At 37.9% G+C, this 13663-nt stretch overlaps 1 long non-coding RNA gene across 1 annotated transcript in view; it reads left to right on the top strand.

Annotated features, from left to right (window-relative positions):
- Positions 1–11686, top strand: part of LOC124077653 (uncharacterized) — a 19238-nt gene extending 7552 nt beyond the window's left edge. The window contains exon 3 of the long non-coding RNA XR_006846699.2: positions 81–11686. This is a non-coding gene — a long non-coding RNA (uncharacterized LOC124077653). The remainder of the gene's footprint in view (positions 1–80) is intronic.
- Positions 11687–13663: the final 1977 nt, after the last annotated feature.

The raw sequence follows: 13663 nt of genomic DNA on the forward strand, positions 1-13663 counted from the left end.
ATAGTGAAAAGTCAGGAACCCCATGTTGAGCACTCAACCACTGAGCCACATTCCTCGGCCCTTTTTTATATTTTATTTAGAGATAAGGTCTCCCTGAGTTGCTTCGGGCTCACTAATTTGCTAAGGCCGGCTTTGAACTTGTGATCCTCCTGCCTCAGCCTCCCAAGGTGAAGATTACAAGCCTGCATCACAATACCAACCCAGCTGATGAACTTTTCTTTAACTTAAATAAATTTTTTAAAAGTAAATTTTAGGGCTGGGGCTGTAGCTCACTGGTAAAGCACTTGCCAGGCATGTGTGAGGCACTGGGTTTGATCCTCAGCACCACATAAAAATAAATAAATATTATGTATCTATCTACAATTAAAAAAAAAAGTAAATTTTATATTAATGGAAATAATATCCATAAATCTTTGATTAGATTTGGTAATTATAGCTTCCTGATTTATTTTAAATTACAACTAATTATTAAAATAAAATCAATAAAAATTAAAGTGGGGCTGGGGTTGTAGCTCTGTGGTAAAGCACTTGCCTTACATGTGTGAGGCACTGGGTTTGATTCTCAGCACCACATATAAATAAATAAAATAAAGGTCCATGGACAACTAAAAAAAAAAATTAAAGTGTCTTCCATGCTACTAATGGTACCCATACCACATTTTTAGGTTCAGAAACTGGAGCTTAGATATTGATAGGATTGCCTAAGATCAATTATTATTAGTTAAGGACAGAACCAGGACTTGAATCTATCAATTGCTATTCTAGTGTACTTTGTATTATATACTATATGACTTCTGAGTCAATAGGATGTCCTATGGTTTTAAAGGAAACCAAAATTGAAGGTCACATTGTATTACTATTATTAACTTATAACAGTTATACCACAGAATTGGCAAAGGTCAATTTAATTGTATTTATTATACTTTTTTTTTTTTTCAGTAGTGGGATTGAATACAGGAGTACTCTACCACTAAGCTACACCCACAAATCTTTTAAAATTTTTTTCATTTTGAGGCAGGGTCTGACTAAGGTGCTGAGGTTGTCCACAAATTTGGGATCCTCCTGCCTTAGACTCCCACAGAGCTGGGATTAGAGGTATGCACCACCATGTACAGTTTATACTTACAAACTTTTTTTTGACACAGGATTCCACAACTACTACTACTACTACTACTACTACTATTACTACTACTACTTCTTCTTCGTCGTCTTTTTTTTTTTTTGGTAGTTGTAGATGGATAGCCCTTTATTTATTTTTATGTGGTGCTGAGGATCAAACTCAATGCCTCACGCATGCCAGGCAAGCGCTCTGCCACTGAGCTCCAGCTCCAGCCCACAATTCGACTTCTTACCATCTATTCTCTTCTCTTTTTGAGGTTCTGGGGATTGCACCCAGGACCTAGCACATGCAAGGTAAATGTTCTGCCACTGAGCTATATCCCTAGCTCTTTTAGAATTTTGAGACAGAGTCTCACAAAGTTGCCCAGGGTGGGCCTCCTGCCTCAGCTTCCCAAGTTGCTGGGATTATAGGTATATGCTACCACATCCTCCTTAGCACCTACTTTTGGGAAATAGTAGATGTTTCTCATCACACTTGTACATAAAATGACATGTGCAAAGATGTTCATTATAACAGTGTGTAGCAAAAACTTCTGAACACCCTAAAATCTCCAATAGTAAGGAATAGCTAAGCAAACTACACAACAATCATGAAAAGTGAGTTACATCTGTATATATAAATAGGGTCAGATTCTTCAATATACAGTTGCATGGAAAAAAACAGGCTACAAAACAGTATTTACATTATGATACTTGTTAATTTATTTGTGTTTTAAAAAAATTAAAAACAATTTTAAATATTTCTAGAGATATATTTTTATTTATAAAATTGCCTTTTAAAATTCTGAAGGTACACATATCAAAGATTTTTAATTTGTTAATTCTGAATTTTTACAATGAGAAAGTTTAATTTGTGTAAACACATTTAATTGATCACATTAGCAAATGGAGCTAAATGAGATAAAAAGTAGTCTGATTTCTCTAAAGAAATCACTCCTTATTAATCTCTGGTCCTTTGAAGAGAAAAACATGTAAGCAAAGTATAATCAGTGGATATACTGATATGCTTTTGAAAACATTAGAGAAGTTCCACTTTAAAGACTAATTAAAGTATGAGGAGGAAAAGGAAAGATATAGAAAAATATATATATATTTATAAACATGATGCCATTTGTGAAAGAAAAAATATGTGAATATCCACAGGGTGTACTTAGAAGAATATACAAGAAACTATAGTAGTTGCTATTGGGAAGGTAAATTTATTTTTTTATCTTTTCAAGCAACTTGAAAATGTTGTCAAGCAACTTTTTAAGTGACCAAGAGATTGGCTAGGTAGAGGGAGGAGATCAGACATAAACACAAAAAAAGCTAAATATGAATATGTGATTTTGATTATTGCTATGGGCTGTAAAATCTAAGTGTTTGGAGAAGAAATCTTGCATGGGGGTGGTGGGGTGGAGAGTAGAGGGAGTCAGTGAAGAACTTTCATATGTAATTGTGTTTGTGTTTGAAATTGGCCCCAAAAGATAACTAGGATCTATATAGCAGACAGGAAAAGCAAGGGCAGTCTAGGTTGAATAAGAAAGCATTTAGCAGGTGGCATTGGAAGTCATCTGACTGGAGTGGTAATTTCATAATAGAAAATTATAGTAGAGTAAGAATGTTGGAATATAAAGTGAAGAGTAGAGGCCAGAACCTTGGGGGAACTTTGAAAGACGGAGGCAAGGAGGAGAAGAGAAACAAACCAAAGAAAAACAAATTGAGATGTACCAGATATTGTTACTATGGAAGAATAGAAACACAGCTTCCAAAAGAAAGACAGGATACTTGCTGCCAGATGCTACGTGGAAGTCAAGAACAATACAAACTGACTGTTCCTCAAAAATTTAAATATTGGCCAAGTATAGTGACACATGCCTATAATCCCAGCTACTTGGGAGACTGAGGCAGGAAAATCTTAAGTTCCAGGACTCAGTGGCCCAGCAACTTAGTGAGATACTATCTCAAAATAAAAAAATAAAAAAGACTGGGGTTGTAGCTCAATGGTAAAGCACCTCTGGATTCAATCCCAAGTACCACAGGGAGAAAAACAAAGTTACCAAATATAGTCTGGCACAGTGGTACACACCTGTAATCCTAGCAACTGGAGCGGCTCAGGCATGAGGATCCCAAATTTGCATCAGCATGGGCAATTTAGCGAAACCCTGACTCAAAATTTAAAAACAAAAAGGGGTTGGGGTTTTTTTTTAGCTCAGTGGTAGAGCACTTACCTAGCATGCACAAGGCCCTGACTTCAATCCCCAATACTGGCTGGCTGGATAAATAAATAATCCAAATACATATATATATATAAAAAATATATCACACACACACACACATACATACATACATATATACACACACACCAGAAGAAGGAAGAGAGTATGAATAGGAGACAGTGGTCACGAAGTTTGGTAGTCCCAAATAGATATTTTAAAGTAATATATAAAATAGACCTGGAATCATCACATCACATACCTGAGTGAATCTAATTCTTTATCTCCAGGGTTATTTCCACATTCCCCCATCTTGTATAAAAAGCTTATATTCCTTGAAGGCTCCTGCAGTCTAGCTGTATATTCCTTAATCTCTCTCCTACACTGTCAACCACTTAACCTCCTGACCATTCCTCTCATTCACGGAAGATACTGGCTTAGTTCTGCCATCATCATGGGTCACCTTAGGATCCATATGAAAGATCCTTTTATCACCCTCTCAGTTCCTCGAAACCCTGATTTCCAGAGACCTTATTCTCCATCCTACTTTTGCATCCCCAGCCTTTGTACCTACCTCTTTTGTAATATTAAATTCAAGCCTCCGTTTTGGCTACAACTTTGTATTTTTCTAGCTCTCTCGTTTACTTATATCTTACTATTCCTGGACCCCCATGAGACATTCTATCTACCTAACTCTTAATTTTCTCCTAATTATTTCTCCTCCATTCTGTCTTCACCTCCTTTCCTGACCAGTTTATTTTTTAAAGTATTTATTTTTTTGTTGTAGTTGGACACAATACCTTTATTTTACTTATTTATTTTTATATGGTACTGAGGATCGAACCCAGGGCCTCACAACGTGCTAGGCAAGCGCTCTTGTCCAGTTTAAATTCCATGGTCTTTCATTTCAACAACTCTCCTGCCAGTGCTGGTGCCCATTTCTCATTTTCTTTCTTGGAAACCCCTTGCCTTGGTGCACTTCAAAGTGCTGTGGAAGAAAATACCATAACCATTCTGACTAGTATCCCTGCTCAGAAAACCTTATTCCAAATCATTTTCCTTTTTGAGTCAGTTCTCCACAGTGACTTATTCAAATTCCTCAGGCTTCTTCCTTATACTCATTTGATCTTAGTCAAAAGGCTATGTTTTAGTCAGCTTTTTTTCACTGCTGTGACCAAAAGACTTGAAGAAAAGTTTATTTAGGGGGCTCACAGTTTCAGAGTCTCACTCCATGATAGCCAACTCCATTGCTCTGGGCCCAAGATGACTTAGAACATCAAGGTAGAAGATTGTAACAGAGGAAAGCATATCTGAACAAGACCCCCAAGAAGCACAGAGAGAGTTCCACTCTCCAGGGGCAAATATATATTCAAAGGCACCCTCCCAAAGACCCATCTCCTCCACCCTGCCTATAGTTACCACCCAATTAATCCCTATCAGGGGATCAATATACTGATTAGATAATGTTCTCATAACCCAATAATTTCAACTCTGAACTTTCTTGCATTGTTTCACACATGAGCTTTTGGGGGATACCTAATATCTAAACTATAACAGGCTGAGAAATGATCTCTTCCTTACACTCAAATTAGGAAGTCTTATCTACTTCCAGGAAATAGGAGGAAAGAATGAGAGCAAGAGCACAAGTGAAGGGATTAACTTCAGACAGGTCAGAAGGGAAGAAGGAAAGGACAAACATGCATATTGTTAAATATGTAGGTTTAACATCAGTATTTTGAAGGAGTTCTCTTCTGATTAAACAGCTATATTAAAAACAAAAATTTAAAAGAACTAGAATGTGACATAAGAAAATATTTTCCTGGAGGTAAAAATGTCTTAAACTTGGGGCTGGAGTTGTAGCTCTGGAGTAGAGTGCTTGCCTTGTATGTGTGAGGCACGAGTTCGATTCCCAGCACCACATCTAAATAAGCAAATAAAATAAAGGTCCATCAACAACGAAAAAAAAAAAAAATTTAAGTCTTAAGCTACATGAGTAACAGCCATAAAGTAAAATACTTACAGATTTACTCAATAAAATTAGCTGGGTGTGGTGATACATACCTGTAATATCAGCGGCTAGGGAGGCTGAGGCAGGAGGATCATGAGTTCAAAGCCAGCCTCAGCAATGGTGAGGTGCTAAGCAACTCAATGAGATCCTGTCTCTAAATAGAATATAAAATAGGGCTGTGGATGTGGCTTAGTGGTTGAGTGCCCCTAGTTCAATCCCCAGTACAAATAAATAAATAAATAATTTTACTCTATACAAAACATCACAAACAAGGTTAAAAGAAAAACCAGGAAAATATTTATACTATTTATGACAAACTGCTCATTCAGTAAATAGTGTGTGCTTTAGAGAACTTGGAGGTAACAGAAGCAATTTTAGTTCCTTTAAGCAAAAAGGGATTTTATGCAGGAAGTTAACTTACAAAATTGTTGGATAGGCCAGAGAAGCACTGTAGTCTGGGCTTCCAGAGTGAACAGAACATTGCAAAACTGACCCACCAGAAATCTACTTCCTGTCTGTGCCACCACACTAGCTTTAGTGTTTGTTTTCTTGTTGAAATAAAGACATCAGATAAATCAAAATATAAAGTAAATAATTTATGTGTAAAAAATGGATGATGATTGCTATTTGGGGGATAGGTACTGGGGATTGAACCCAGGGGCACTCAACCACGGAGCCACATCCCCAGCCCTTTTTTGTATTTTAATTAGAAACAGGGGCTCCCTGAGTTGCTTAGGGCCTTGCTAAATTGCTGAGGCTGCCTTTGAACTTGTGATCCTCCTGCCTCGGCCTCCTGAGCTGATGGGATTATAGGCATGTGCCACCACACCCAGGTATGATTGCTGATTTTTATGAAGTTTTACTTTGTAAGTGAAATACCCTAAGTAAGTACTTAATATGTACTAACTCACTTATTCCTTCCAATAACCTTATAAAATAGAAATTATCAATCTCCATTTTGCAGATGAGGAAGCAGAGGTAAAAGAAGATTAAATAAACTGGATTCAGTGGTACACATCTGTAATCCCAGCTACTCAGGATGTGAAGGCAGGATTATCACAAATTCTAGACCAGTTTGGGCAATTTAGAGAGACTCTGTCTCAAAACTAAAGAGGGCTGGGGATGTAGCTCATTGTAAAGTGGTAAAGTGCCCCTGGGTTTAATTTCCAGTGGCCTCTTCCCCATCCTCAGAAAAAAAAAGGAGATTAAACATCTTATCTAAGACCAGAGCTACTAAGAGGTAAAACAGGCATTTATATACCCAAATTCATGGACCAGAGTAAACCTGAAGAAAAGGTGAAAATGCAGATGATATGATAACTCAAGGATTGAAATGCTATTGTTAAAATCACAGGAATTGAGATAGAAGTTGGCTTTAAGGGGGTATAATGTATTTGTTTCTCGAAGTCCTTAGCTTGATATGTGATGGGTTTTTTGTTTGTTTGTTTTTGATAGCAGGGATTAAACCCAGGATGCTCTACCACTGAGCTACACACCCAACCTTTTTTTATTTTTTATTCTGAGATGGGGTCTGTCTAAGTTCTGGTTCTCCTGCTGTAGCCTCACAAGTCACTGTAATTATAAGCATGCTGCTTAACATTGCCTTTTAACAACTTCTTGATGTAGGTTGAGTTCACATCCCTAATCCAAAATCTGAAATGCTTCAAGATCCAAGAGCACCAACATAGTGTCCACAGTGAAAGGTTCCTCTTATGACGGGTCACAGTCAAAATGCAGGCACATTAAAAATATTTTATCAAATTACCTTCTGGCTATGTGTATAATGTATATATGAAACATAAATGAATTTCATGTTTAGAATTGGATCCCATACCCACAATGTTTCACTAGTATATTCAAGTATTCCAAAACCTGAAAAAATTCAATATCTCAAATGTTTGTTTCAAGCATTTGGGATAAGGATAGCCTAGGTTTCCCAATAGCTGGCCAGTTTGAAATGTCTTGCTCTTTCCATCTATTGTCAAGCCATAGTAGTCCCAGTAATATTGCCCTGACACTTTTCCCACTGATTACTCTTCAGATTATAGATGTGTTATAGTGCTAACCTCAGCTGTCATCCTCTTGCCCCTCCATTTGCTCTTGGCCCTTTGCTACTATCTAACTTTCTGTGTAAGGAATTATATTAATTTCAGACTAAATTTGATATAATTCCCAAGTTAAAACCAACTAATTTTTTTTAAAAGATTCTATGTCCCCAAACTATTTAACTTCTGAAATATGTTCCAGAGCCAATAATGAAGCTACCTAATCTGTCCATAAGAGGAAGAGTTGGAGCTATACAGTCAGAGAGATAACCAAGCTCTATACTTACTAACTTTCACCCTGGGAAAGTTGTTTATCCCTTAGGTGTCAGTATCCTCATCTGTAAACCAGCCATCCTCACAAGGTTGTAGCAAGAATTAAATGAGCTAACTTACATAAGGCACTAGGTATAATAAGGCACTCGATAATTGGTAGCTATTATTCTAAACAATCAAATTTACCATTTAGCCATTTCTCACTTCAGAATGATTCACTTAAGATAACTGCAAATTGAGAGGACTCACAACCTGGATTATATAGCACCTTAAACTGAAGGAGCAAAGAGGCTGACTTTAGTTACTCTTGTTTCTTATAGTTAGCCCTGTTTCCTTGCTTTCCCTCACTTGGTATGACATAAAACTGCATTTTACTTGACTCAAATTTTCTCACAGAAATTCTAACTGAAATCTTAGTCACAAATATGGTCTACTAATTTTTTGATTATGACAGATGGACCTGAATGCTGAATGTTACCAAATCTCAGGAATTTCCAAGGGAAGTATTTGTTACTAAATAGTGATTAACACAAGGAATGGGAAAGAAAACTAAAACTGGTTAGTGGTAGTGTCTTTTCCAAGGATGTTTATAGTGCTAGGAATTTTACCATACTTTATCTCATTTAATCTTTTCAACAACATTATAAGAAACTTTCATTTAGGGTGAACATGTCCAGGGTTATGTCTATTGTCCTTACTGTTACCTTCTATCATCCCTATTTTATGATTGAAGAAATGGAATCTAATGAAAGGTTGGTATTCTGTACATGTTACAAAACTCTCTTCTGCAGTTGGGTTTTTAGATTCTCATATCCCATGTGTATAGCCTAACAAAACCACCAATGATCTGCTATTTGCTAAATCCAGATACTCCCGTCATCATATTACTATTTAGCCTCTGTGCAGTATTTCACACTTTCCGTCCTCTCAAGTATTCTCCCTTTAATTTGCATGGCATCCTTTTCCAGTTTCCCTGTCACTCTCCAGCTCTTCCCTGTGAGTCCCCTTTTCCTCCTCCCCTCCCTTAGATATTGTTTCTCCTAGGTCCTCTGCTTAGATCAGAATTCACTTTTTTTTTTCCCCCGTAACAAGATATTGAACCCAGGATCACTTAACCACTGGGCCACAACCCCAGCCCTTTTGTTTTTGATATAGGATCTTGCTTAGTACTTAGGCCCTTGCTAAGTTGCTGAGACTGATCTTAAACTTTCGATCCTCCTGCCTCAGCCTCCTGAATCACTAGAATTACAGGCGTGCACTATGGCACCTGACCCAGACTGCATTCTTGAGATGATCTCGTCCTGTCTTTGGCTATTATAACTATCTGCTAACAATTCCCATACCTGTAACTCTGACCCAGAGCTTTCCAGTCCCAGGGTTTGGACATGTGTACTTTCATGTCCCAGAATATAAGGATATAGCCAGCTAAAATTTCATTTTTTCATCTTCCAGCATTCTCCTTTTCTATCACTGGACTCACCATCCTCTCAGCTGCCCATACACCTGGTGTCATTCTTGGGTCTTCCCTCTCTCTCAGACTTCTACCCAATAAATTACCCAGTAACTTTCGTCCATCTTCTCTGACCACTACCACTAACCTAGTTCCAGTTGCCTTCATTTGTCCCCAGACTACTGAAAGGGCATCAGGCCACCCTGTCTCTACTTTTTCCTCTCCATTCCATCCCTTCTTGGCAATGTAGTTAAGTCACTTTTTTTTTTTTTTTTTTTTTTTGGCGGGGGGAGGTGGTACTGGCAGTTCAACTCATGGGCACTGATCCACTGAGCTAAAACCCAAACCCTTTTTAAATTTTATTTATTTATTTATTTTCGAGACAGGATCTCACTAAATTGCTAAGGCTGGCTTCAAACCTGTGATCCTCCTGCCTCTGCCTCCTGAGCTACTAGAATTCCAGGTGTATGCCACCATGCCTGGCTTCAAGCCACCTTTTTAAAAGGCAAATCTGATTATGTCCTCCCTACAAAATCCTTAAGCCTGATTGAATATTTTTAAGTATTTATTTATGTATTTATTTTGTGGTGCTGGAAATGGAACTCAAGTTCTCATGCAAGCTAGGGAAGTACTTCAGTTGTATCCTTTAAAAGGATGAATTTTATGGTTTGTGAATTATGTATCAATTTTAAAAAAAAATGACCTGGTTTGGCTTTTATATTCCTCATTACCCCCACAACTGGCCACATCCCCCTCCTCTCAGCTTTACCATTCTGCATTTTTCTTCTTTTGAGCTTACATTATCACCTCTAATGTTTCCACATGCTATTTATTCTCTGCAGGAAGCACTCTCTCCCCACCTCTCTCCCTTACCCTCCTCTTCATTATTTGGCTAACTCCATGCCCTTTAGCTCTCAGCTTGAGAAACCTCCCCAGAAAGCCTTCCCTTATCCCCCTGAAGGGATTAGGTGCTCCTGCTATGTACCCTGAGGCATTTCATACTTGGCTCTTCTATAGTATTTATTACATATTTGCTCATTCTATGGAGAGCTACTGAATAGCTGCTCTGGGATGGGCAGTGGGCCAGGTGCTAGGTTTTGGTGGCAAGTAAGAGCCGTCCTCATGGAGCTTACAGTCTAACAAGGGAGGAAGATGGACATTAAACAATTATACTAAATGTTTTAATTATAGTTAAGATGTTTCAGAACACTCTTGAGAGGGTATGACAAGAAATGTGACACTATTTGAGGGATCAAGGAACACTCTCTAGGAAAGTGACATTTGATTAAGCAACTTTAATAGGAGTTGGCCAAAGGAAGAGTGGAAGGTGGAGTGCTCCATGCAGAGGAAGAGCATGTGAGAATGCTCTGACATGAAAGAGCTTAGGGGAATTTCAGAAATGGAAAGGCCAATATAGGAGACCAAAAAGAGCCTAGAAAGCCAAATCATGCCAGTCCATGTGGAACATGGTAAGAGTTTCTATTTAAGAGAAGTACGAAGCCTTATAAGGGAAGTTTAAAATTCCCCTTGACTACTGTGTAAAAGTGGAAACAGGGTAACAAGACGCTCCCCAGTGTCTCAATCTCCCACCAATCTGTAAGCTCTGTGAGGGCAGAAATTGTGTCTTACTAAGTTCAGCACCATGCCTAACAAATCAGAGAGTTATTTTAATGAATAAATGAATGATTAGGGCCAACATTCCAGCTTAGGTTTTCAAGAAAGACCATGCTCATTTCTCAAAATCCCATTTCCCCTATACATAACCCTGCAAAGACCAACTCTTTATCCCAACTCTAGGCTGGGTTAGCATGTACCTCCTTTTGTTTCCAGTGTATCTGTGATAGATTGTATTTTCCCAAACTGGCCAAAATATCTCACAGCCCATCTTCCAGTGTAATGTTGATACTCCCTACTGAGAAGTGAAGTCTTATTCCCTCTCCTTGAATCTGAAGTTAGGTCATATAATTCATCTTCCTCCTGATTCTCTTAGGTAGCTCACTCTTAGAACCATGCAGTGAGGAAACCCAGACTTCCCTGTAGAGACCCACATGGAAACAGATAGGTTGGCTATCTTGAAAGTGCATCTTCTAGTTCCTAGTGATATACCCCAGTTTACAATTTTTGGAGTAGAAAAGCTGACCCTACCAAACCCTGCCTAGTTTCATTAGTAAAATAAGTAATGGTGGTTGTAACCTTAAGCCACACAGTTTGGGGACAGTTGCCTAAACAGCAATAGGTAACTGAAACAGCATCCTACATTCAACACACAGTGATGTGATACAACTCAGTGGTTAGGTAAATGGGCTACAACTGCCTTTGTTCAAAGCCTACTTCTATTACTTTGTTGCATGACTATTGGCGAGTTGCTCAACATTTCTGTGCTTTCATATTCTTTTGTCAATATAGTACTTAAGTTTGTTGAGAGAAGTGATTTAGTACAGGTAAATGTATTAATGAATATGTATATGAATACATATATATGTGTATGTATAAATGTATGTATGTATAATTTTTAATACTAAAATGATCTTATCTGCTTTATTGTTCATCTCACCAGAGTATAAGCCCCAATAAAGTAGGAACCTTGTTTGTCTGATTCACTACTATATCCCCAGTACCTGGAACATTGCCTAGCACAAAGTGCATATAATATTTTTTGTCAATGAATGTATGCATAGCACTTTTCATACTACTTGTGGAAGATGTCTCTGGTTCCTATCTATTCTCTCCTTCCAGAGTAGTAGATCCTGCTTTTGTTGTGAATGTCATGAAATACTATCCCAGATTCCTTGGAATCTAAGGATCATCATGTTATGAGTTTTCTATCAGTAAGATGTAGTCAAAAGTCTGCTAAGGATATCTGGGAAATTTTTTGCTGTCTTAACCTAGGTATTACCCTTTCTTCTGTCTCCTTTCCCTCCTTCCTGCTTTCAATACAGGCTAAAAGTAGAACAGCCAAAAAGTTGATGAGCATGAAAACAAGATGGAGAAATAGGAGATACTGATGATCTAGTGAAGTCACTGTTCCACTAACTGCAGACTTCTAAGAAGACACTTAGCAACCCTTTGTATTTAAACTCCAACAGCCAGGTTTCTGTTACATGTAGCTAAATAAATGGTCTGTTATGGAATCCTATCTACTCTAGACCGATTATTAAGGACAAGCCTATGCATTTTATTTACCTTACTACTCTGTAGGAGAACCCAAAGAATTTATCAGCCCAGAGCTAATTCAATATACAGATCTCTAGTTCACTTCACATAGTGACACTGGTTAAGTAGCAAGGCACACTACATTATCTACATCTCTTTAACTTGAGTTCAACATATTTCACTGTGTGTGTGTGTGTGTGTATGTGTGTGTTATGTGTACCATTCATTCCTGAAAAAAGCATTTATTTACTGCCATTCTATGCCAGACACTTTGTTTCTACAAGGAATACAAAGATGAGTTAGTCAGGTAATTGAAGCTGGATGCCCAAGCTCCCACTAAATAGCAACTCCCCAAAGGCAGCAGCTGAGCTGCTCTCAATAAGGGACAGACTCAAGTCCAGCAGTCCTGACCATCTTATTCCTCATCTCATTCTTTACTCCCATCCCCACTTCACTTATTCACACATCTGCTTTTTTATTTTAATGTTTTTAGTTGTAAATGAACACAATATCTTTATTTTATTTCTTTTTATGTGGTGCTGAGGGTTGAACCCAGTGCCTCATACAGCTAGACAAGCACTCTACCACTGAGCCACAACCCCAGGCCACACTCATCAGCTTTTTTAAGTGCTTCTCATGAGCATAGAATACCCATTACTAAGTTAGCATATGTTTGTATTTTGAATGCCTACTCTTCCAAGGTAAGGATCCAAGGTTTTAAACTGTGTTTTCTTGGCAACTAAGTCATGTGCTCTTGCTAATCTATCATTAAGTGGCTGTTCTCCCAATATCAACACACTTGTATGCTGTCCTGTAACTCAGCAGCAGGACTGGATGTATTAACCTTATCCCAATGTCATGATTGGGTGTTAACAGTCCCAAGCCCAAATGATGGATCCCTTCACTCGCAACAAGGCACAGTTAGATCAAAATTTGGAACTGTAGTAAAACACTTCAGATTAGTCATTAACTTATCCCCAAGGTTAAAAGTTTTAGGAATTTCTGCCATGGAAACACAGCAGGTATGACACAGTAGAAGCATACCATTGAAACAGGTACCAGTAATTCTGGGACCACATTATATTGTCATTTTTTTATATTTTACTTTTGGAGGCTCTTTAAATTTTTGTTACTTGTGTAAACTGTTTTTAGGGGCAGAAAGCTGGGCCCTTTTGAGAAGTTGATGGAACTTATAGTACTCTTCTCCAAATAAACACACACACAATATTTAGAAAGTTTTAAGGATTAAGAAATTACCTGTGATTTGCCATGAGGATAGAAACCTTTTCTATACCATCATTTGGTTTATCATATCCTGTTTACATTTTTTTTTTTTTTGCTGAGGATCAAACCTAGGGCCTCATGCATGCTAGGCAAGCACTCTATCACTGAGTCACATCCTTAGCCCTTTCATATGTGA

The sequence above is a fragment of the Marmota monax genome, unplaced genomic scaffold (genome assembly GCF_021218885.2).
Source record: "Marmota monax isolate L192 unplaced genomic scaffold, Marmota_monax_Labrador192_F-V1.1 WCK01_AAM20220418_F8-fsc00243, whole genome shotgun sequence".
Taxonomy (NCBI): domain Eukaryota; kingdom Metazoa; phylum Chordata; class Mammalia; order Rodentia; family Sciuridae; genus Marmota; species Marmota monax.